The sequence below is a fragment of the Rana temporaria genome, chromosome 4, assembly GCF_905171775.1.
Source record: "Rana temporaria chromosome 4, aRanTem1.1, whole genome shotgun sequence".
NCBI lineage: Eukaryota > Metazoa > Chordata > Amphibia > Anura > Ranidae > Rana > Rana temporaria.
In genome coordinates this window covers 293,800,735-293,826,106 of record NC_053492.1, presented here as the reverse complement: position 1 = coordinate 293,826,106, position 25,372 = coordinate 293,800,735, and positions in this window count along the sequence as shown.

The following is a 25,372-nucleotide window of genomic DNA, read 5'->3' as shown; positions in this document are numbered from 1 at the left end:
TTTTTTTCCTTTAGAAATTTCATTTTGCTGCAGGGACTTTTATAAACATGGGAAACATGCGCTACTTTACATGCATACTACAGACACCCCCCAGGTACGAAATTTAAAGGAATATTTCACTGTTATTGTTTCACTTTAAGCATTATTAAAATCACTGCTCCTGGGTTTTTAACAGCTTCAGGAAGCTTCCTAACTACTTTAAAAATACTTTCCAAAAGCTTTATGTACCTACATCTCTATACAAACTGCAACTCATGTATACAAGCCCTAAGCCATATGTAAGAGCTCTGAATAAAGACACCCCTCCAGATAATTTTGCAAAAAAGTTAAATCTAAATTCTTCAAATATTCACCTAAATTTGTGGTCACTAAACACAATTGGTCTCCTTTCAGAGGATTTTGCAGAGTAGAAGGACCCTCTTCCGGGTCTCCATTTTTCTGCCTGGTAACCTGATCACTTCCTATTGGCTGTCCATTACAATACCCCAGTGGTGCGGGGAGTTTGCACTATAGGATCACTGGTCTCCACTAGAAGAGGCACCATCAAATGACATATGATGGTAAAGCCAAATAAGAAAAAAGGCCTTTGGTTAGCTTTTTAAAAAATTGTAAATAGATGGGAAGAGAATAGGTAGAAGGGTTTTTCTTTGCCCAGAGAAGGGCTTTAACAAGTATACAAATTACAGAGGGTTTTTCAGCTATTCAGAAAGTGAGGAGTTATTACTTCATAATCCATGTAGTGCTATATACACATGTTCAATATTGCTAAGATCTTATTGTGTGTATTTGCTCTGTGGCCATATGATATATATATATATATATATATATATATATATATATATATATATATATATATATATATATATATATATATATATATATATATATATATATATATATATATATATGTAAGAAATAATATGACAGGGAATTTCTCCGGCACTCACTATCAAATAAATAAGTGTAAAAAGCTCAGACATTCACTTGACCTGCTTCACACTGGCCTGACTTATCCAGGGCCAGACTGTGTTTACAGCCTGCTGGGAGGCAAGGTCATCTGATACAGTGCTAATGTACCAGCATGTGATCATACAGAGTAATAGTCTGTCTGAAGTAAGAGTTCAGAGTGTGAGAATTTATGTATCTTCGTTTTTAAAGAATCTGTCAATACATTACACTATCTACATTTAGCCTTCTTTCTAATTCCTCTCCCACCTATATATAGTTTTAAGCTAACTTTTTAATTTAGTGGCCCACATTAAACAATAATTTAGAGTAAAGATACGATTAAGGTTCAGGCACAAGAGGCATGCATTACTGGCTAAACCCCACAACATGATTTTTTTAGCCTGTAAATAGTTAGGTCATTTACACTCAAGTAAACAACATCTTTTTTAGAATTCAAGCCATATCCATGAAAATATTTTTAGGTAAAGTTCTAAAAGTGTAGATGAAAATTTCCAGCTGATTTTGAGAGACAAAAGTCCAAAATAGACTTTTACATTATTTATATTGTTAAATAGGACTACTTTTATTTTATTTTTTTAATGGATGTAAACCCTATAGAAAAAATCTCATATACTTTCATCAACATGTTAAAGTTCAATTTTGAAAACTATTTTTTTTTTAATTTTCAGCTTTAAAAAAAATTATACCTTATGATTAGGGATGAGCCGAACACCCCCCCGTTCGGTTCGCACCAGAACCTTCGAACGGACCGAACGTTCGCGCGAACATTTAGAACCCCATTGACGTCTATGGGACTCGAACGTTCAAATTTAAAAGTGCTAATTTTAAAGCCTAATATGCAAGTTATTGTCGTAAAACGTCTTTGAGAACCCGGGTTTTGCCCCAGGGAACATGTATCAATGGAAAAAAAGTTTTAAAAACTGAAGTTTTTTCAGGAGCAGTGATTTTAATGATGCCTAAATGAAAAAAAAAAATTTAAAATTCCTTTAAATATTGTACCTGCTGGGTGTCTATAGTATGCCTGTGAAAATGTCTTTGAGAACCCGGGTCTTGCCCCAGGGAACATGTATCAATGGAAAAAAAGTTTTAAAAACGGTTGTTTTTTTCAGGACTCCTGAAAAAACGACCGTTTTTAAAACTTTTTTTCCATTGATACATGTTCCCTCAGGCAAGACCTGGGTTCTCAAAGACGTTTTCACAGGCATACTATAGACACCCAGCAGGTAAAATATTTAAAGAAATTTTTCATTTATTTTTATTTTTTTCATTTAAGCATCATTAAAATCACTGCTCCTGAATCTTTAGGTGCAAACTATAGAGCACACGTGCAGCAAACCCCAAGTAGGTTTAGGTGCAAACTATAGAGCACAAGTGCAGTAAACCCCAAGTAGGTTTAGGTGCAAACTATAGAGCACAAGTGCAGTAAACACTAAGTAGGTTTAGGTGAAAACTAAAGAGCACACATGCAGGACCCACCTAGTAACTTTAAATGCAAACTACACAGCGCAAGTGAAGTACACACCAAGTAGCTTTAGGTGCAAACTAAAGAGCACACGGGCAATACAACACGTGAGAACACTGCAGCTAGCACAATCAACTGAAAGTAAGGCAGAAATGAAAATGACTCCCAATGAGTCTAATACAGTCCTGCAGCAGCGCTGCAAACTCTACGTTTGTTATGATCCTATGCAGTGTAGAGGTAGAAAAGATGTGCTCCAATCACCAGTAGTTGTTCACCACGTGGGGGATAGGAAACCCCTTCAGGGGATGCACTTACCAGATGACTGATAAAAAACAGCATGTAATCCACCTCGTTTTAGTAACCGTCAGACTTTCATCATAATGTTATTCAGCATGTATGAGGGAGAAAAAACTCATATAGAGTAGTACCGTTTGGATCATTTATTGAAAAAACTTTCCCCAAATGTACATTCCCCTTCTATAATATGCATACCACATAGATGAAATAAACAGGCATGTAAATATAAACGTTTGCCTCACGATTTGATGACCCTGAGGACCGCTCTGGCTCGTTTCCTTGCGGCGGCTTCCGAGTTCCCTCCTTGTGGAGCGCAAACGTCACTTCCGGTTTGTTGTGTGTCGAGAGTCACGCCCTGACGCGTTTCGTCACTTCCGGACTTCAACTGAGGGCGCCCTCAGTTGAAGTCCGGAAGTGACGAAACGCGTCAGGGCGTGACTCTCGACACACAACAAACCGGAAGTGACGTTTGCGCTCCACGAGGAGGGAACCAGGAAGCTACTGGTGATTGGAGCACATCTTTTCTACCTCTACACTGCATAGGATCATAACAAACGTAGAGTTTGCAGCGCTGCTGCAGGACTGTATTAGACTCATTGGGAGTCATTTTCATTTCTGCCTTACTTTCATTTGGACTATATTTTTAGCAGCAGCTTTTATTTTTTTTTTATTTATTTATTTATGGTAATGGGTGATTGATGTTGGACAATTTGAGTGTGTTTATCCTAAAGCGCAGAGTTGTACACAGATAAACTGCGCCTGTTATTTCAGCACAATCAACTGCCTGACAAATTAGGAAGAACTGATCTAGCTAAACTATACAGTGTATAAATATATGTACAACACCTGGGATGTATATATATCCTCTACACACTGTAAATTTAACTGACTAGCCTGCCTGCTCTATCTAGCTAGAAAAAAAAGACTCTGTCTCTCTCTGTGACTGATATCTAACCAGCGCTGCAACACACTACACAAGGCCGCCCTGCAGGCGGCCTTTTATAGTGTGGGGTGTGTACTAAAGCCCTGAGCCATAATTGGCCAAAGCCACCCTGGCTTTGGCCAAGTACGGCTCTCTGTACTGACGGCGCTGTAATTGGCCAAGCATGCGGGTCATAGTGCATGCTTGGCCAATCATCAGTGCGCAATGCCGCAGTGAATTATGGGCCGTGGCGTGTCACTCGAATTTGGCGCGACCGACCCGTTTTGTTCGTATTTCGATGAACGAATGAACATACGATGTTCGAGTCGAACATACGTTCAACTCGAAAACGAAGCTCATCCCTACTGCTGATCATGGATATAGGTTTTGGGAGGGCATTCCCTTTGTTGTCACTCAGGCTTTGGACTGAAAATACAAAAACAGAAAAAGAAGAACACACCCATATGTGGTAGCTGCTAAATTGTAGTAATAGCTTGGAATAGGAGGTCACTCCTCATGTATGGGGTCTCTACCATAGCCAATAATGAACACAAGAGAACTGGATACTATCTAGTGGGAGTCTTAAGAAGAAGGATCCCACCAAGATAAAAGGGGCTACTATTGGACAACACTTATCCGCATAGAAATGGTGAAAAATAGTTTATTATAAATATATTACTACATGGAAAAAAATAGCAGCAGAGTGCTAATGCAAGTGTTACCAAGGTCCTTGGTTTCAATGTACAGACAGGAAGCACCAGTAACTGCGTACTAGGTGCAAATAACAAATAACACAAAAAGAACAATTACAAACATGAAACAAATATACAAGACAGTCCGGGCGCCATACATCCACATATGTTGCTGTTCCCAATGGAAATTGCCGTAATCATTCAAATATAATCAAATAGAAAAAATGATAATAATAATAAATGGGAACAATGTAACATATGTGTCCCCGCGTGGGAAATGGATGAGGGAGATAGTGGTGTAATAAATATGATGTAATTAGTGCATGTACATAATAGGGTTATAGCCTGCGCATATCGATGCGCTACAGATGCCTGGATCACTGCTGCGAAAAGATGTCCTTGATGTAGAATAATCAGAGTAAGCAGTACAGTAACATATGTAGGGTTTGTGTCTCTAGATATGCTTTTCCAGGATGTATGCAGGGGATGACTAGAGTGAGGACATATAACCAAGAGCATATATGGACCAAACAACTACTGTGGAGACATTGTCTCTTTAAGGCAAAATTGCCTGTGAGTGGCCACTCAGATTTTGAGGTTTACTTTGCGCAGAGCCTGTAAGGTTCAATGTGCCATGTCCTTTTGTGATCTAGTCTGGTCCATCTTACCACTCCTGAAGTCTTCAGTGGGACCGGGGCTCACACGTCATCTACCTGTTGAGGGGGGCCCGTCACTGTCCACCAGTTGTATCGCACCTGTGTGGTGGTATAAAGATACACTGAAGATCGGTATCCGATTTACGTAAAATACAAGCAGCTGACTGGGGTGCTTACAATGGTTAGCTTTTATTCATTTGTGTAAAACCTTTATTCCAAAGGGGAAAAAAAAACACTGTTGCTGTAACCGCTTAGAAAGTGTTAGCTGGAGTTTGCCTTTAATGTGTTAGTCAAGTGCATCTAAATTTGTTAAAGGGTTTGTAAAAGCTAATAATTTATCTCATGTGGCTTCAGGGCTCGAGGGAGGTAGGGCAGTCAGCCCCTCTCCCCAGCTGCAGATCGAGCCCGAGAATGTAAAGACCTCCCAGGTGAAGTGCTGACAGTCAGACAGAGGGTCCACACCTCTGCCCTACACCTACTGACAATAACTATTCCCTGCAGCCAAGAATGTAAATCCTGTGGACTGACTATCTGGGTTCACTCTGCCTGACTAACGCATGTCCAGACCAGGTGAATGTCTGGGACTTGGTTAGTCTACTTTTTATGGGGGAGAAATGTGACAGACCTAACCAGGACAGGGGCTTTTGGTGGGGACTGCAGGGTAGCAACTTGCCTAATGACTAAAGATCCTGGCTTTTGAGGGGACTTTATTATTAGGAGGTGTGTGGCTGGGGGACCCTCAAAGTGGTCTTGCTTAGTATTCAGATTTGGATCAATGTCTCCCAGAAACACAGACTCCGGGAACCTAGGACATGGATACCGATTTGGAGCCTTTGTGTCCAAACCAGCAACAACTGCTTTAGACTGTGAGGCCTCGTACACACGACCGAGTTTCTCGGCAAAAGCCAGCAAGAAACTTGCTGGGAGATATTTTTTTGCCGAGGATAACCGGTCGTGTGTACATTTTCGTCGAGGAAACTTTCGAGTCAAAAAGAGAGCATGTTCTCTCTTTCCTTGACGGAAATGGAGAAAATTGGCTTGTCGATTTCCTCGACGGCTTCACAAGGAACTCGACGAGCAAACGATGTGTTTCGCCCGTCGAGTTTCTCGGTCGTGTGTACGAGGCCTGAGTGTAGGAGGCCTGAGACTCAGAGCAGAAGTTAATACAATCAGCTCAAAACAACCTGATGCTGGGATTTTCTACTAAAATCTGTTTACTAAGATGTCTTGTTCCTATGGTATCATTTCCACATTGTGCACCCCCTACACATCTCAAAAGCCCTAAACCGACCCTGTGAACTCTTCAAATTAGTCGCTCAGACTATGAACTAGAGCCGCCAGCAAACAACACTCAAGAATTATCGGGTTTCTTTATCAACAAAATTAAAAACATTCAGGAAATAATTTAACAGAAAAAAAACAACAACCCCTAGTTAGTTAAAGCAAGAAGAGGAAAACAATACAAATATTCTACAATCGACAAATTTCTCGCTGGTCCCAATCACCGTCGACATCACCAAAAATATCATCAGAAGACAACACATCACCAGGTGACATCATTTCCACAAAACTACTGAAAGAATGTATCGATATTTTGGCACCCACCATAACACATTTTGTAAATAAATCTTTTAAAGAAGGTATTGTTCAGATCTCCTTTAAACAAGGGATAATCAAACCCCCCCTAAAAAAAAACAATCTTGACCCTAAAGACCCAAACCACCGCAGACCAATAACAAGCCTGAACACCTTCTCCAAAATCATGGAGAAAGCAGTAGTACAGCAGCTACAACTTCAATTGGACACTCACAAACTCCTCGACCCACTACAATCAGGCTTCCGCCCAGGCCATGGCACAGAAACGGCACTGCTCAAAATATGGAATGATGCACTCAAAGCAGCAGATGATGGAGGATCATGCCTTCTGGTGCTACTGGACCTGAGTGCACCATTCGACACAGTAGATCACAAAACTCTAATCATTCGTCTCAAAGAAGTAGCTGGAGTTACAGACTCAGATCTACCCTGGTTCACTTCCTTCCTAGGAAATCGTTCCCAAACAGTGAAACTAGGAGTTTTCACCTCAGAAATGCACACCATTTCTTGCGGAGTCCCTCAAGGATCACCCCTGTCACCCGTGCTCTTCAACATCTACCTCCGCCCTCTCCTCAAAATCATCAGTGAGCAGGATTTGTGCTACCACATTTATGCGGATGACACTCAGCTTTACTTTCAGATCACTGGAAAAAATGACTGATATCACGGATTAGAAAAATGCCTGGCATTGATCGATGAGTGGATGACTGAGAGCTCCCTCAAACTCAACGGATCCAAAACAGAACTTCTTCTCCTCAAAGCAAACCGAAAGACCAAAGATAGGACCTCATGGACACCACCCACCATCCTTGGACAGATCATCACCCCAAGTACCAAGGTCAAAAGCCTTGGAGTAACCTTTGACTCAGAGATGTTGATGGATGCGCAAATAGGATCAGTAGTCAGCGGATCCCATTACCTTCTTCGCCTACTGCGTAGACTCATCCTCTTGATCCCGGAAAAGGATACAGTGGTAGTAGTCAGAGCAATCATCAATTCTCGACTCGACTACGCAAACTCCCTCTACTTAGGACTACCAGATCTCGCGCCTACAAGTCGTCCAGAACACAGCAGCCAGGCTGGTAACAGGAAAGAAACCCTGGGAATCCATCACCTCATCCCTGAGGACCCTTCATTGGCTAACAGTAAGGGATCGGGTCACATTCAAGACCCTCTACCTCACCCACAAATGCACACAAGGAAAGGCTCCTCGATAATTATGTGATAAAATAAAACACTACACCCCTGCTCTTCTGATGTCTTGAGACACGAACAACTAGCGCCCAGAGGCGATTCAGTTCGCATGTGCCGTGCTATATAAGTTTTTCATTCATTCATTCATTCACCCCCAATCGCACTCTCCAATCGTCTAACCAAAACCTTCTCTACATCCCCAAGTCCCACTACAATTCGAAGGGAGAACGAAGATTTGCAGTCCAAGGACCACGGCTATGCAACGCTCTACCAACGGACATCCGCATGGAAGAAAACCATTGGGCCTTCAGGAAAAAACGTAAGACCTACCTCTTTTGAAGGATAAGGAAGACAACGGATGGAACAAGCGCCTTGAGGTGATTTAGTTTGCATGTGTAGCGCTATACAAGTTATTCACTCACTCACTCACTCACTCTGCTAGGTGTGAATTCCCATTGTTAACTTAGTCATTTATTGTTTCTGTCTGTTGGCTAATCTTCTTGGAGGTTCCTACATGATGGGATTAGCATTGTATCTACTTTACCCTGTTATACAACCACTGTTGAATGTTTATGTGTTTATGCTTATGATAATGTGCTTATGATAATGTACTTTGTGTATCCAGGGTTGTTGGCTTATTGCCGGATTGTCTGGGCACCCCCTGACTAATCAGGGCTTGTTGTTAATTAGTGTACTGTGTATGTTTATGTAGGCTGTTCCTTAGATGTGAAAATTGTCTAGGATAATGTGATCAAGCTCCTACCTGATTTTGCATGGTATATATTCTGTGTGAATTTATAATAAAGTAATTTCTAGTTTCAGTTTGCACCTATGCTAGTGTTGTCTAGATCTTGGTTGCAATATTCCCGTATTTTACCTGGTACCATGTTCCACACTGGAGGAAGCTGTATTTTGATGGAGGCACCCCAGCTGGGTGCCAGGTGTTCCATCACAGGTTTAGATACGCTTTAAGTGCATGCATGTGCACAAGAAGTGGATGAAACAATGCTGTAGATGATCAGCAACACTTAGGCCTTGTACACACGGTCAGATAATAACCGATGAGAATGGTCCGACGGACCGCTTTCATCGGTTCACCGCTGAAGTGGCCTGATGGTCTGATGTGCGTACACACCATCATTCCAAAAACCGATCGGGTCAGAACGCGGTGACGTCAAACACACGACGTGCTGAATAAAACAAAGTTCAATGCTTCCAAGTATGCGTTGACTTGATTCTGAGCATGCGTGGGTTTTGAACCGATGCTTTTCTGTACTAACCATCAATTTGGACCGATCGGGCAGTGGTCCATCGGTTCGGTTTTGAAGCATGTTTTAAAATTTTGGACCGAAGGAAAACAGACCGATGGGCTACACACACGGTCGGTTTGGACCGATGAAACTGAACCTCGGTCCATTCTCATCAGTTTTGTCCGACCGTGTGTAAGGGGCCTAAGATGTAAAAAAAAAGGACAAAAACAAATATAAAAAGAGTATTTTCTTAAACAAAAAAAAATTGTGATTGTTTAAAAAACAGTGGTTGTTAACCCACTGTGACAACCACATATAATCCTGTGTGTTTCCTAAAGAAAGGTGCCCCTGTCTCTGTATTTTATAAAAAAAATTCTGTCTTTACCTGATTTCAGAGTGCCACTAATCGCTTACGTGACCGGTGGGCTCTCTCCTCTCCCTGTCTGACAGCTGCAGGAAAGGAGGAGAGAGCTGGGCGGTCATGTGAGCGCAGAGAGATGTTCTAAAATCAGGTATAGCTGGCATTTTTCCTATAAAACACAGAGAAAAGAGTACCTAGGAAACAAACAGGATTATATAGGATATTAATAGTAATTTGTGCAGCAGGAGGGGAGGGGGCGGGCACTGACACAGAGCAGACAGACGGGGGGGGGGGGGGGAGGACAGAGGAGGACAGGAGAATTGAGGATGACGGAGGCATATAAACTGACCATGGTGTCAGGGCGTAGCAGACATGATAAACTGTGGTCAGTTTACAGGGTGAGGGCAGAACCAGGCAGGATCAGCCAGGTATTTCAGGTTATACAGGGTCCAAATTACACAGCATAGGTAACAAACACTTTAATCTTTGGTCATTTCCAGCATTTCTTAAATACAACAGTTCTAATTAGATGATAATGACACCTATGATAATAATCACTTTCAATCATAAAACATCTTAAAGACAAAATCCAATAAAAATTATTTTTAATGGTTTAATTGTCAGCCGATGATGTAATATCTTTGAGACATTGCTTGGCATTGTGGTCATTACCAGGTTACATTAACGCCCTATAAATAATGAACTGCACCATTTGGGAATTTAACTTTCACTCCATTTTCATCCTCTTAAAACATGGATTTTCACTTACTAATGTAATTACATTGCAACACTTCCTTTAACGGGATATGCGCAAACAGATACAAAAGCCAGACATTCTCTTTGGTTAATGTAGACATAACAGATCTGTTAGGTCAGACACACTACTGCCCTACCGTTTTTAGATTTTTGCTTAGGTTGACAAATATTGAAGATGAAATATTAGTTCTGGAACTTAATGCATGTTCATATTGCAGTAAATTACATCTTTACAATAATTTGCTTGTAGAGTAAAACTTATTGTTCGTTTTTAACATGTATTTAATAAACACTGGAAGATACATATGCCTATTTCTTATATGATGGAAAAAATTTAATATTCCAAATGTATGATCCAAATGTTTCTTTAACCACTTATCCCCCGGACCATATTGCTGGTCAAAGACCAGAGCACTTTTTGCGATTCGTCGTGCGACGTGGCTCCCAAACAAAATTGGCGTCCTTTTTTCCCCACAAATAGAGCTTTCTTTTGATGGTATTTGATCACCTCTGGGGTTTTTAGTTTTTGCGCTATAAACAAAAATAGAGCGACAATTTAAAAAAAAAATTATATTTTTTATTTTTTGCTATAATAAATATCCCCAAAATATATAAAAAAAAATAATTTTCCTCAGTTTAGGCCGATACATATTCTTCTACATATTTTTCGTAAAAAAAAATCGCAATAAACGTTTATTGATTGGTTTACGCAAAAGTTATAGCGTTTACAAAATAGTGGGTAGTTTTATGGCATTTTTATTAATATTTTTTTTTTACTAGTAATGGCGGCGATCAGCGTTTTTTTTCGGTACTGCCACATTAAGGCGGACACTTTGGACACTTTTGACCCATTTTTGGGACCATTGGCATTTTTATAGCGATCAGTGCTATAAAAATGCATTGGATTACTATAAAAATGCCACTGGCAGGGAAGGGGTTAACACTAGGGGGCGGGGAAGGGGTTAAGTATGTTCCCTGGGTGTGTTCTAACTGTAGAGGGGGTGGCCTCACTAGGGGGAAATGACTGATCGCTGTTCATACATTCTATGAACAGACGGTCAGTCATTTCTCCCCTGACAGGACCGGGAGCTGTGTGTTTACACACACAGCTCCCTGGCCTCGCTCTGTAACGAGCAATCGCGGGTGTCTGGTGGCGATCGCGCCGCCAGGCACGTGCACGGGAGTCAGGGACGAGCGGGGGGCGCGCACCTCCGGTGGCATGCACGCGCCCCTAATGGCAGCTTCGTGAGCCAACATAGAGCTACGGGCTCTCGCACAGGGGAGTTGACCTGCCACCGGCTGGTCGGCAAGTAGTTAAACAGTGATGTAAAAATCTTTAAAGATATAATTCAATAAATAATGTCACCTTGTATTCTAGAATTACAGCTCATTACCTTCATTTTTTTTAAAGAAAAGCCTATTTGTTCATTATGATTACCTTGTTTTTACAGTTTTACAAACACTATCTTTAACCACTTACCCCCCAGACCATATTGCTGCCCAAAGACCAGAGTACTTTTTGCGATTCGGGACTGCGTCGCTTTAACAGACAATTGCGCGGTCGTGCGACGTGGCTCCCAAACAAAATTGGCGTCCTTTTTTTCCCACAAATAGAGCTTTCTTTTGGTGGTATTTGATCACCTCTGCGTTTTTTATTTTTTGCGCTATAAACAAAAATAGAACGACAATTTTGAAAAAAATGAATATTTTTTACTTTTTGCTGTAATAAATATCCCCCAAAAATATATATAAAAACATTTTTTTTCATCAGTTTAGGCCGATACGTATTCTTCTACATATTTTTCGTAAAAAAAAATCGCAATAAGCGTTTATTGATTGGTTTGCGCAAAAGTTATAGCGTTTACAAAATAGGGGGTATTTTTATGGCATTTTTATTAATATTTTTTTTTACTAGTAATGGCGGCGATCAGCGATTTTTTTTTCGGTATTGCGACATTATGGCGGACACTTCGGACATTTTTGACACATTTTTGGGACCATTGGCATTTTTATAGCGATCAGTGCTATAAAAATGCATTAGATTACTATAAAAATGCCACTGGCAGTGAAGGGGTTAACACTAGGGGGCGGGGAAGGGGTTAAGTATGCCTGGGTGTGTTCTTACTGTGGGGGGGGGGTGGCCTCACTAGGGGAAACACTGATCCTCGGTTCATACATTGTATGAACAGAAAATCAGCATTTCCCCTGCTGACAGGAACGAGAGCTGTGTGTTTACACACACAGCTCCCGTTCCCCGCTCTGTACCGAGCGATCGCGTGTGCCCGGCGGCGATCGCGCCCGCCGGGCACACGCACGGGAGTCGGGGGCGAGCGTGCGCCCCTAGTGGCGGCTTATAGGCAGGATGTCATATTACGTGCTCTCGCCTAGGAGAGCCACCTTGTGGACGTATTTCGACGGTGCGGCGAAGGCAAGTGGTTAACCTCCCTGGCGGTATGATTATTTCAGATTTTAGGTGCTGAAAGCGGTACCATTATTTTGCATGGAAATTTGGCGTTTTATACTGTAGGCCTGCAATTCTTAGTAATAACTCACTTAAATCTGTTCAAACACGAGTCTAGTAGACATCCCGGGTATAATACAATTTGAAACACAAAATCATAAATTATAATATAATAAATACATATAAATAATTATAACAAATACTATAATAATAATAAAAATTATTACTTTTAATTTTTTGATGATGAATTTTCCCACAAATCACTATCGCTCAATTCTGCAAGTGATTCTAATTTATTATCGCTGTTTTTTAGCCGGTCTAAAACCACTTTTGACATAAAACCACTTTTGACATAAAGGGACACTTTGGTTGCTATGGACAATCTCCAGTTTCCAGGCAGAAAGAACAGTTTTTATTATATAAAAGTGCATGTAGGACACTGCGCAGACCACTAGGGACAAAGGGGGTGTGTATCTTTTTCAAACAGTACTGTAATCTATAAGATTACAGTATACTGTATGTATTGAGTTTATTTACTTTTATAAATTTGGCGCCGATCTCCGCCTCCGTGCGCCATAACGTGCAGGGAACGGAGCTCGGCGGCACTCAGCATTGTGAATCGAGCGATGAGGACACTGCTCTATCACACAGCGGGGAGGCATCACAGGATCCAGGGACAAGGTAAGTAACTTGTGCCTGTGGACACTGCGAGGCGGTGCCGAGTCTGGCTCAGATTTACCGCTTTTGGTCCTGAAATTCCACCCCAAACCAGACTCGGGATTACCGCTCAGGGGGTTAAAGTGGAGTTCCACCCATTTTTTTTTACCAGAAAATCAGATTTTTTTTTTTTTTTTTTTTTATACTCACCAGAAGGGGCTGTTGCTATGCGGAAGTAGCTGTTCTGCCTCTTCCTCCACGCAGTCCTCTTCTTCGTCCTCCGTCGCTGGGTCTTCTGGTGAATGGGGTGCGCTGCCTTCTGGGAACTGTGTGTATCCCAGGAGGCAGCCACCCATTCACAAAGCGCCGTGCGAGTCGCGCATGCACAGTAGGAAATGGGTAGTGGCTTCACTGCCTGTTTCCCTCAGTCAGGATGGAGGCTCCAGGACCGAGCGATTGCCGTCGGGGGACCATCATCACGGGCACCTAGGACAGGTAAGTGTCCTTATAAAAAGTCAGCAGCTACACTGACTTTAAAAAAAAAAATTGCGGGTGGAATCACGCTTTAACCATTTCAAAACAGGGCACTTATACACCCTTCCTGCCCAGACCAATTTTCAGCTTTCAGCGCTCTCACACTTTGAATGGCAATTACTCAGTCATGCAACACTGTACCCAAACAACATTTTTATACTTTCTTTCACATAAATATAGCTTTCTTTCAGTGGTATTTAATCACCATTGGTTTTTTTTTGACATAAGTGAAAAAAGAGTGAAATAATAAAAAAAAAAAACACTTTGTTTTAGTTTCTATGATTTTTTTGCAAATAACGGTACGTGTCACTGGGTAACCCCAACCTTTCCCCGTTGCGTCAGAGGGGGACAGGGTCTCCCGCGCACTGACTGGTGGCCCCACCCTCTATATAAGAGCTGTCAGGCTGGAGCGTGTCATTCGGTGGCTGCCTCATGTGGAGGCATGTCGTGTCGCGTCGTATCCTCGCTGGGGATCGAGAATGGATTTACATTCCTGGAGATCGAGACTGGATTACATCACTGGAATAGTTTTTTTTCTTTTTTTTTATAATTGACTTGTCCCAAGCTGTGTACTGTGGTTTTTACAATGTACCCCTTACAAATTCACATGGGCGGGTGGGGGTCCTGTGGGGGTCCCCTTTGTTAAAGGGGGCTTCCAGATTCTGATAAGCCCCCCTGACCACCCATCGGGCAAGGGTTGTGGGAATGGGGCCCTTGTCCCCATCAACATGGGGACATCCTCCCCATGTTGAGGGCATGTGGGCTGGTACGGTTCAGGAGGGGGTGCTCTGTCCCCCTCTTTTCCTTTCGCCTTGCAGGTTGCGTGCTTGGATAAGGGTCTGGTATGGATTTTTGTGGGGAACCTCACACCCTTTTTTTTAAAAAATGGGCACGGGTTCCCCTTAAAATCCATGAAGGGTCTGGTATGGATTTTGAGGGGGACCCCTACCCCTTTTTTTTAATTTGGTGCAGGGTTCCCCTTAATATGGAATTTGGGGGACCACCACGCATTTTTTTTTCAATGACTTTTATCTGTATTGCCGGGACACGATAATTCATTATAGTCGCGAGCAGTTTTAAATTACTTTTTTTTCTTTAGAAATGTAATTTTGTGCAGGGACTTTTCTAAACACGGGAAAATGCACTCCTTTAAAGCATACTATAGACACCCCCCAGGTATGAAATTTAAAGGAATATTTTACTTATTAAAATCACTGCTCCCGAAAAAAAATGCAATTTTTAAAACTTTTCTTTTGCATTGATACATGTCCCCTGGGGCAGGACCCGGGTCCCCAAAAACTTTTTATGACAATAACTTGCATATTAGCCTTTAAAATGAGCACTTTTGATTTTTCATGTTCATGTCCCATAGACTTTAACTGTGTTCGCATGTTCGAACATAGGGCTGCTTTAATAAACAATAAACAATTTGCCTGCTTCAAATCTGCATGTACATTTGTTCTAGAAGAATGGGGGAAAACTTGATTTTTACTATATTCTCTCTAGGTCGAATATTAATCATTCATAGTAAATAGCGAATCAGGAAAATACTGCATTATGGCTGCTACATGGAGCTTATGATCATAGAAAAAAAAAATGATCTGCTCCATCTAGTGGCCATAGTGTGGTATTTTCTCAGAACACTTTGGGCCGAATTCAGAAAGCACTTACGCCGACGTATCTTCTGATACGCCGCGTAAGTGCACGGATGCGCCGTCGTATCTCTGCGCCTGATTCTTGAAATAAGATACGCCTGAATTTTGGCTCCATCCGACCGACGTAAGTCTCCTACGCCATCGTATCTTGGGCGCATATTTACGCTGGCCGCAAGGGGCGCTTCCATTGTTTTACGCGCTGAATATGTAAATGAGCGAGATATGCCGATTCACGAACGTACTTACGCCCGTCGCAGTAATCTACGCCGTTTACGTAAGGCGTACGTCCGGTGTAAAGTTAAGCCACATAAAGCAGGTGTAAGTCATGTTAGGGTATGGACCAGGGAACAGCCGTCGTATTTTACGTCATTTACGTAAGTCGTACGTGAATGGGGTTGGGCGTAGGTTACGTTCACGTCATAGGCATTGAGCCGTTGTATCTTAGGGAGTATATGCAACATGATTCTGAGTATGCGCGCGCATTCGCCGTTCGTTCGGCCCTTCATTTACATGGGGTCACACTTCATTTTAATAGATCACGCCCACTACCTTCCTACTTTGAATTAGGCGGGCTTACGCCGGCCAATTTACGTTACGCCGGCGCAACAAAGGGAGCAAGTGGTTTGTGAATACTGGCCCGGATTCAAGAAGCAATTGCGCCTGTGTAACAATAGACTGCAGCCTAAAATCTGCGTGGCATAAGGCTCTTATGCCACGCATATCTTAGGCTGCATTCTTGCGATCACCGCTAGGGGGCGCTCCCATTGTGCTCAGTGTATAGTATGCAAATTGCATACTAACACCGATTCACAATTTTGCGCGAGCCCTGCGTACGCAATTTACGTCGTTTCCATACGGCGTGTTTAGCGTAAGGCTGCCCCTTCTAATAGTAGGGGCAGCCAATGCTAAAGTATACCCGTCGTACCCGTGTCGCGACGTTCGAATTTTACGTAATTTGCGTAAGTGATTCGTGAATGGCGCTGGACGCCATTCACATTCACTTTGAAGCAAATGACGTCCTTGCGACGTCATTTGCCGCAATGCACGTCGGGAAAGTTTCCCGACGGAGCATGCGCTCTACGCTCGGCGCGGGAGCGCGCCTAATTTAAATGATTCCCGCCCCCTACGGGATCATTTACATTAGGCGCCCTTACGCAGGGCAAGTTTACACAGCGCACACGCAATTTACGGAGCTACTGCTCCGTGAATCGCGGGTAGCGCAGGAAATTTGCGGGGGCAAAAACGCTGCCCTGCGCCTCCGTAACTAAGGGGCAAATCTACCTGAATCCGGGCCACTGTTCTTGACTCTCTGTGTTAGGTCGGCATAGCGCATATGAGATGCGCTACGCCCGCACAAATATACGCCGCTCTACGTGATTTCGGGCCTTTATTTTTCATTTTTATGATGTGTAGAGAACATTAGATTTTGCCCCATTCACACAGAACAAATGTATGTACTGTTTCACAGGATGAAAAACTCTGCATTTTTTTTTATAGTTACACCCTGAAAAACATAATAACATCATAATAAAAAAATTAAAATAAAGTCTTTCTATAAACATATAAACAAATGTACAAAAAAAGCTAACATTTTTCTAAAATGTAATTACATTATGCTTCCAAACATATCATTTACACCATATCTAAAAAAAAATTGTTCTGAAAGTAACTTGCCACAGAATTATTATAAAAGTGTAAACAATGAATTATAAAGCATGAAGTTTCATTAACTACACTACAGGAAAAAAATTATAGAACTGTTGTATTTAAAATATACATATTTCAGCAACTGTGTTTAGATAACAGAATGACATAAGATATTTTTGTCTTATTTTTCTTTATTCAAATATGTAAGGTCACCATGGTGGAAAAGCATCTTGGCTGATCCTATTGTAACTTTAATAGGCAGCATTAACCCTGATGTTAGTGCAGTTTCTTAGATTGTTAATTGAAGTGTCATTGTCTGCTTTTAAAGGCAATGTCAAAAGTTCATTTTTGGGTTATGTACTCAAGTTGATGAATTTTTCTCATTCTTATCTCAAAAGTATATCTTTATACGCATGCAAGCAGCCCACAGAGCCACACACAGCACTCTAAGAGGCATACTCTTTGATTTAGTTTAGGAAAATTATGCTTTATGTATTTGTGGGTTCTTGCAAACAGTCATCTTGCAAACCGATATAAAGGCATTAGCTGAATAAAAAGGGCAAAAAACAAAACAAAAACAAAAGCAAATCTTTGTTCTATTGGTGTATTTGCGCAGTTTTGACAAAACTTTATGGCCCCGATTCACAAAGAGTTACGCCAGCGTATCAGTAGATACGCCGACGTAACTCCGAATCTAAGCCCATCGTATGTTTAAATGTATTCTCAAACTGAGATACACTTAAACATGCCTAAGATATGACGGCCTGCGCCGTCGTATCCTAGGGTGCAATATTTACGCTGCCCGCTAGGTGGCGCTTCCATTGAGGTCGGCGTAGAATATGCAAATGAGTCGTTACGCCGATTCACGAACGTACGCTTGCCCGTCGCAGTAAATTTACGCCGTTTCCGTAAGAGATACGCGGCGTAAAGATAAACATGCCCCCTAGGTGGCGTATCCAATGTTAAGTATGGCCGTCGTTCCCGCGTCGTAATTTGAAAATTTTACGTTGTTTGCGTAACTCGTCCGTGAATGGGGCTGTTCTCGGGTTTACTGTCTAAGGCTCCTTAGGGTGTCTGTGCTCACAAGAGTACAATAATAAATATAAAGAAGACTATAACTAAGGATAAAAAAAGGAAATAAATACAGGCACCCAGCATGCCTAGGGGCACCTCCCTTATAATTGACCAGGGCTGTATGAATATTCATGATCCCATCTGCATGGTTTCTGCCTATAATCCAGCACTTTCCATAGTTATTCTCCCTCTTGTTATCCCTCTTGTGTGCTGCTAGCGGTAGTGTAGGCAAACTCTAGTCTGGTTAAGCCTGCACCATGGCATCTAGGCCAGGGTTATTGGAGTTTAGGGCTGGATGACTCATCCAGGTAGCTCTCTGGTGCCTCCCCCTAGTTCTAGAATATTGGAGAATGTTCTAGAAATTAGTGGGCGGAGGCTAGGAGGGGCTGCTCTGCATATTTGGAGGTCTTTGGCCAATCCCCAGGAAGTGGGCCTGGCAGGGAGCTAAGGAGCCTTTAAATATCGGATGAGCCATGCCAACAGTGAGTTGGGTGGAAGATGAAAAAGCAGTGCTGAGGGAGTCTGTCTGCGGCCCCTGAAGGTCCCCTGCTAGGGAGGGCCTTTACCACAGGCCGCAGCTTTGGTGGTTGGCCTTGAAGGTTCCTACAACAGGAGGCAGTTGGAGGAAAGCTTTCAGGAGTGGCAGCAAAAGCAGAGAGAGATAGAATAAGTAGATCAGAACGGTGCAGGGACAGACAAGGGGATAGACTGCCAGCTGTAGCAGGTCTTTCTTGAAGACAGCGGTGTGCTTAAGTCTTCATTCAACCTTGCCTGGGAAATCTCCAGCATGTTTGTCAGTCAGAAAGACTTGGAAGAAGAAGCAGCCAGGTGGGCTGGTGGCAGCCAGATGGCAGGGCTGGTGCAAGAATTTTTGACACCCTAGGCGAAACCTAATTTTGCCGCCCCCCCCTGGCTCCAACCCGGACTTCACCCCCTTTGCCCTGCTTATGTATACCCCAACTTTTTAATGAAGCGCCCATCAAATACCTCCTCTCCAGCGTCCATCAAATAGTCTCAGCTGTGCCCATCAAATAGTCTCAGCTGTGCCCATCAAATAGTCTCAGCTGTGCCCATCAAATAGTCTCAGCTGTGCCCATCAAATAGTCTCAGCTGTGCCCATCCATTTCACTTCACCTGTGCCCATCAAATACAGTCTCAGCTGTGCCCATCCATTCTGCCTCACCTGTGCCCATCCATTTCACCTCACCTGTGCCCATCAAATACAGTCTCAGCTGAGCCCATCCATTCTGTCTCACCTGTGCCCATCAAATACAGCCTCACCCGTGCCCATCAAATACAGTCTCAGCTGTGCCCATCCATTCTGCCTCAGCTGTGCCCATCAAATACAATCTCAGCTGTGCCCATCAAATACAATCTCAGCTGTGCCCATCAAATACAATCTCAGCTGTGCCCATCAAATACAGTCTCAGCTGTGCCCATCAAATACAGTCTCAGCTGAGCCCATCCATTCTGTCTCACCTGTGCCCATCAAATACAGCCTCACCCGTGCCCATCAAATACAGTCTCAGCTGTGCCCATCCATTCTGCCTCAGCTGTGCCCATCAAATACAATCTCAGCTGTGCCCATCAAATACAATCTCAGCTGTGCCCATCAAATACAATCTCAGCTGTGCCCATCAAATACAGTCTCAGCTGTGCCCATCAAATACAGTCTCAGCTGTGCCCAAATACAGTCTCACCTGTGCCCATCAAATACAGCCTCACATGTGCCCATCTATTCCGCCTCAGCTGTGCCCATCAAATACAGTCTCAGCTGTGCCCATCAAATACAGCCTCATCTGTGCCCATCAAATACAGCCTCAGCTGTGCCCATCAAATACAGCCTCAGCTGTGCCCATCAAATACAGCCTCACATGTGCCCATCTATTCCGCCTCAGCTGTGCCCATCAAATACAGCCTCACATGTGCCCATCTATTCCGCCTCAGCTGTGCCCATCAAATACAGCCTCATCTGTGCCCATCAAATACAGTCTCAGCTGTGCCCATCCATTCTGCCTCAGCTGTGCCCATCAAATACAATCTCAGCTGTGCCCATCAAATACAATCTCAGCAGTGCCCATCAAATACAATCTCAGCTGTGCCCATCAAATACAGTCTCATCTGTGCCCATCAAATACAGCCTCATCTGTGCCCATCAAATACAGCCTCACATGTGCCCATCTATTCCGCCTCAGCTGTGCCCATCTATTCCGCCTCACATGTGCCCATCAATTCCGCCTCAGCTGTGCCCATAAAATACAGTCTCAGCTGTGCCCATCAAATACAGTCTCAGCTGTGCCCATCAAATACAGTCTCAGCTGTGCCCATCAAATACAGTCTCAGCTGTGCCCATCAAATACAGTCCCAGCTGTGCCCATCAAATACAGTACCAGCTGTGCCCATCAAATACAGTCTCACCCACGCCAATCACATACAGCCTCACCTGCGTCCATCAAATTCCACCTCACCCATGCCCATCAAATACAGCCACACCTGCGTCCGATCAATCACATCAGTGCCAATTAATGCAAATCAAGCTCTGGGGGGGTGGGGGGGAAGATATTTTAATATACACATACATTTAAAAAAAAATTATTGTTACCACATACACAAGTTTTACTTTACTCACCACACCAACTTGAACGGTGAACGGTGGTGGCTGCCTGCCCTCGCTCACACCACCTCTGCTGTTGTACAGTGGCACTGGGGTGCCTCTTCAATGCTCCACCTGTCCCCCCCCCAAGCCCGGGAGCCGCCAGTACCCATGATGCATCGCGCGGCATCAGGCTCCACACACTGTGACTGACAGGACTCAGGAGAGAGGAGAGGGGGGGGTGCCGGGGGGCGCTGTGCTACGGACGGTACACCTCCTCCTGTCACACACAGACTGTCAGTCATTGTGGACAGAGAGAGAGCTGAGAAGGGAGGGGCTGCTGCTGCCTCATGTGAGTCGGCTCTTTCTGCTGAAAAGGAGGATCATTGCTGGACACGGACGGACCTTTGGTGACACAGTAATGGAGGGCGCCCAGGCTGGGGGGGGGGGGACACCTATCTATGCCACGTGTGATACACAGTCAGACTCACTCAGAGCAGATAACTGGAGCCGCGCGGGGGGGGGGGGGGGGATTTCTGCCTAGCGGCGCTGCTTGACATGTCAGGGCTGAGGACGCTGCCGCCTACCAGCATTTTGTGGAGGACAGTGCGGGAGTAATAGCGGTCGGGCGCCTCTAGGCGACAGTGCGCTCTAGGCGGTCGCCTAATCCGCCTAGTGGTAGCGCCGGCCCTGCCAGATGGGCTAGCATTTCTGCAAGCAGTGGAGCTGGAATCAGTGTCTACAGGGAAGCAGAAGGTGTTGCAAGATGCAGTTCACTTCAGATGTGCTACTTTTCCAAGGGACTAAGAGTTCCTAGCCTATAAGGGGCTTTTGCTGAGCTAGCAAGAGGCTGTTGGCTCCCACAGAATAAATTAATTGGAGTTCTGCAGAGTAAATCAAGTGGAGCTGTACAAGGATCAAGTATTGTGCAGGATGATGAAGTGGAGCTGTAAATAGGGAAGAAGTTGTCCTTGGATTTTTCTGATACTGTTGTATTATCCCCCATAATCCCCAACCCCATCCAAGTTACCATTCCCTCAATAAAATAACAAGGCAGCATGAGCATCACCAGAGCACAACAAGGCAGGCTACACTAGTATCTGCTCATATGTGATAGTCGATGGGATTGCCCTTTTCTTTTTTTTTTGGTCTCACACCTTCAGTTGTTTTGATTACTATATAACTGCCTTGTTGTCAATTATATTATCACCCTGTTAATCCATCTACAGGCAGTCCCCAAGTTACAAACACAATAAGGACTGTAGGTTTGTTCGTAAGTCGCAACACTGCATTTGTAAGTGTAAATTCCAGGCGGAACACTGCATTCATATGTGTAACGTCCGCCTGTGCATGGATGTGGGATGTTCCGGGTGCACCTTATGTTATCGGGGGTTCTTCTGGCCATGAAGTACATGTAGTACTGCAATGTGGGATGTGTCCAGAGGTGCTCGGAGGTTTCCAGGACCAGCGTGGAGCACAAGTGTCTGGCATTTGAGGCCATTCGTGAGTAGGAGTCGTTCGTAACTCGGGTGTTCATAACTCGGGACTGCCTGTATATGCTATACTACCGTATTTATCGGCGTATACCGCGCACTTTTTTGCCCTAAAAATCAGGGCAAAATCGTGGGTGTGCGGTATACGCCGATACCCGCTTTCCCGCACCGAGTTTGAATACTGCGCCGGCATATACTGAGCGCAGTACACTCGGGTATAGACGGCCAGTCTCGGCTCCTTCCGCGCTCACGTCCTGGAAGTACGTCAGCGCGAGAGTTGCCGAGCCTGCCCGACAATACACGAGTGTACTGCGCTCTGTATAAGTCGGCGCAGTATTCAAACTCGGCGCGGGAAACGAGCGGGGAGGACGCGAGGACGCCGCAGAAGGACGCCGGACCCGACGAAGAGGACACCCGAAGCCGCAGACGGACCCCGGACCCGACGAAGAGGACACCCGAAGCCGCAGAAGGACGCCGGACCCGACTAAGAGGACACCCAAAGCCGCAGATGGACGCCGGACCCGACGAGGCCGCCGATGGACGCTGCGCAAGACACCAAAACTGTAAGTACAAAAAAAACTTTTTTTCCACAGGATTCGGGCAACTTTAGGGGTGCGCGGTATACGCGGGAGCGCGTTATACCGCGATAAATACGGTACTTATGGTTATGTGAGCTTTCCATTTGTTCATACATGTTTTGTGTTTTTTTTTACAATAAAAATAAATATTCACCCCTAAAGATTTAAAAAAGCTTTACTTAAAGAAGATCTCCAACCAAAAAAACAAAAACAAAACAACCCATTTTGCAGCTTTTGCTGCAATTTTTACCTTCATTACAAAGGTTTCCTATGCCACCTTCTCTTTTGCTGTACCTTTTTTCTGCTGCTAGATGTCTGCGGTTTGATAGGCAGCATTATACAACCTCTTCCTCTGAGTCCGGGATGTCCTGGATCTTGCTCAGACTATGACAGGACAGTGAAAGGAGAAGCATCACAGTGATGTGCTCATCTATCTGTCTCTGCTTTCTCTTTCTTTTAGCATGCTTCTTGTAAGTGCACAAGCTAATTGATTCCTTGTGCTTTCTCTCACACTCTAGTTCTGCTGTACAAGGACTGACAATGGCTTAAACCAGGTTGAATTCAGGTATTTAACCCCTTCAGGCTGACCAATGCAAATTTGCGCTCATGGTTTGAAGGGGTTAAACCGGGGTGATACCTGCAGCTGCAGGCATCACCCCGGCAAAGTTTTTTAGAGCCAGAGTTTGGCTTTTTAGTGATAACAACCAATGTGGCTAAACGCCTCTTGGCTGTTATCCTAAAGGAGCAGAAGGGGGGACATCCCCTCCTGCCACCTTCTGCCGCTCTTCCCGGGCCTCCCATACCATCGGGAGTCCCGAGCCACCAACCATCATATCCGTTGCCTAGGCTGAGACCCAAACAAAGCTGTATTTGGCTTTCATCGGATCTCAGATGTAAAATCCCAGAAGCGACATCACAGCATCACCTCTGGTCTACTCAGCTGCCAATGGCGCAATTAAAAAAAATGACAGTATTCAGAATCGACAATTTTGGCGATCTAAATATTTTTAAGTGCAAAGAAGTGATTGGTGGTCTTTTAGACCCCCAATCCCTCCATAAAGAGTACCTGTCACCACCTAATACTGTCACAAGGGATGTTTACATTCTTTGTAACAGCAATAAAAGTGATCATATATTTTTTTTTAAAGGGTCAATGTAAAAAAATAAAAATAAAATGAAATAAAAAAGGAAAAAACAAAAGCTCACGCAGCAAAGAAAAAGAAAACTTAAGTCGCGCCCGCAAATGTAAACGGTGTTCAAATCACACCTGTGAGGTATCGCCACGATCGTTAGAGTGAGAGCAATAATTCTAGCAAAATACGTCCTCTGGAACTTTAACCTGGTAACTTTTACATTTTATTAAAAGTGTCGCCTATGGAGATTTTTATGTACCGTAGTTTGTCGCCATTCCACGAGTGTGCGCAATTTCAAAGCATACCATGGTAGGTATCTATATACTCATCTTATATAACATCATCTTTCACAATATACAAAAAAAAATTAGGCTAACTTTACTGTTTATTTTTTTTTTAAATCATGAAAGTGTATTTTTTTTCCCAAAAAATTGCATTTGAAAGACCGCTGCGCAAATACAGTGTGACATAAAATATTGCAACAATTGCCATTTTATTCTCTAGGGTCTCTTCAAAAAAATATATATAATGTTTGGGGGTTCTAAGTAATTTTCTAACAAAAATTACAGATTTTAACTTGTAAGCAACACATATCGCAAATAGGCGAAGGCATGAAAGGGGTTAATTTAAAAAAACACATTGAATGACATGTAAACGATTACAGCGCCGCATTATTTGTGTCTTGAGTTGAGCTTAGAGAAGAATAAGTTCCAGCTGCAGCTCCACTGATTTCCAGCGGGTGGTGACAGTAAGTTACAGTACATTGGCAGAACCTATCACAAAATCTAAAACTGATATGTAACAATTAATTTGTATTTTATTGCAAACTGTAGAACTGTATTTTTTGCATTTTTTTTTAAATTTGGTGGAGATATAAGAAAAAGTTTCTTGTCTATCTACATGATTTGTAAGGATGTGTAGCATTAAACCTGACCAACAACTTGGGATCTCATTGAAAGTGTATCTATAACCAATCCTTTTTTTTTTCAAATTCCTTCCTTTGGGGAGCGTTCCCCTCTTCTTTTTTTTTTTTGTTTCATAAAGTTTTATTAGGTGAATATGAGATCAAACTTAATATCACATAGATACTTCATATGAATGCATATTTTAACAATAGAAAAAAACATATCTGAGAAAAATTATGACGCAAATCAGAATCTTATGTTAAGATATAGTCATATATATAGCCTCTTTTTATGTGTCTTGCAGACAACTATTACTGAGGCAGATATGGGAAATCCAAAGAAATCCCAACATACAGTTGTAACCCGAACAGAAGGTTAGGGGAAATCCTTCAGTGATGACAATTGTTCCAGTGGGAATTTCCTTCATTTTGTAGAGATTTCTTTCCTTTCCTGTTCCATCTCCAGGATAGAAAGTGTAGGGAAATCT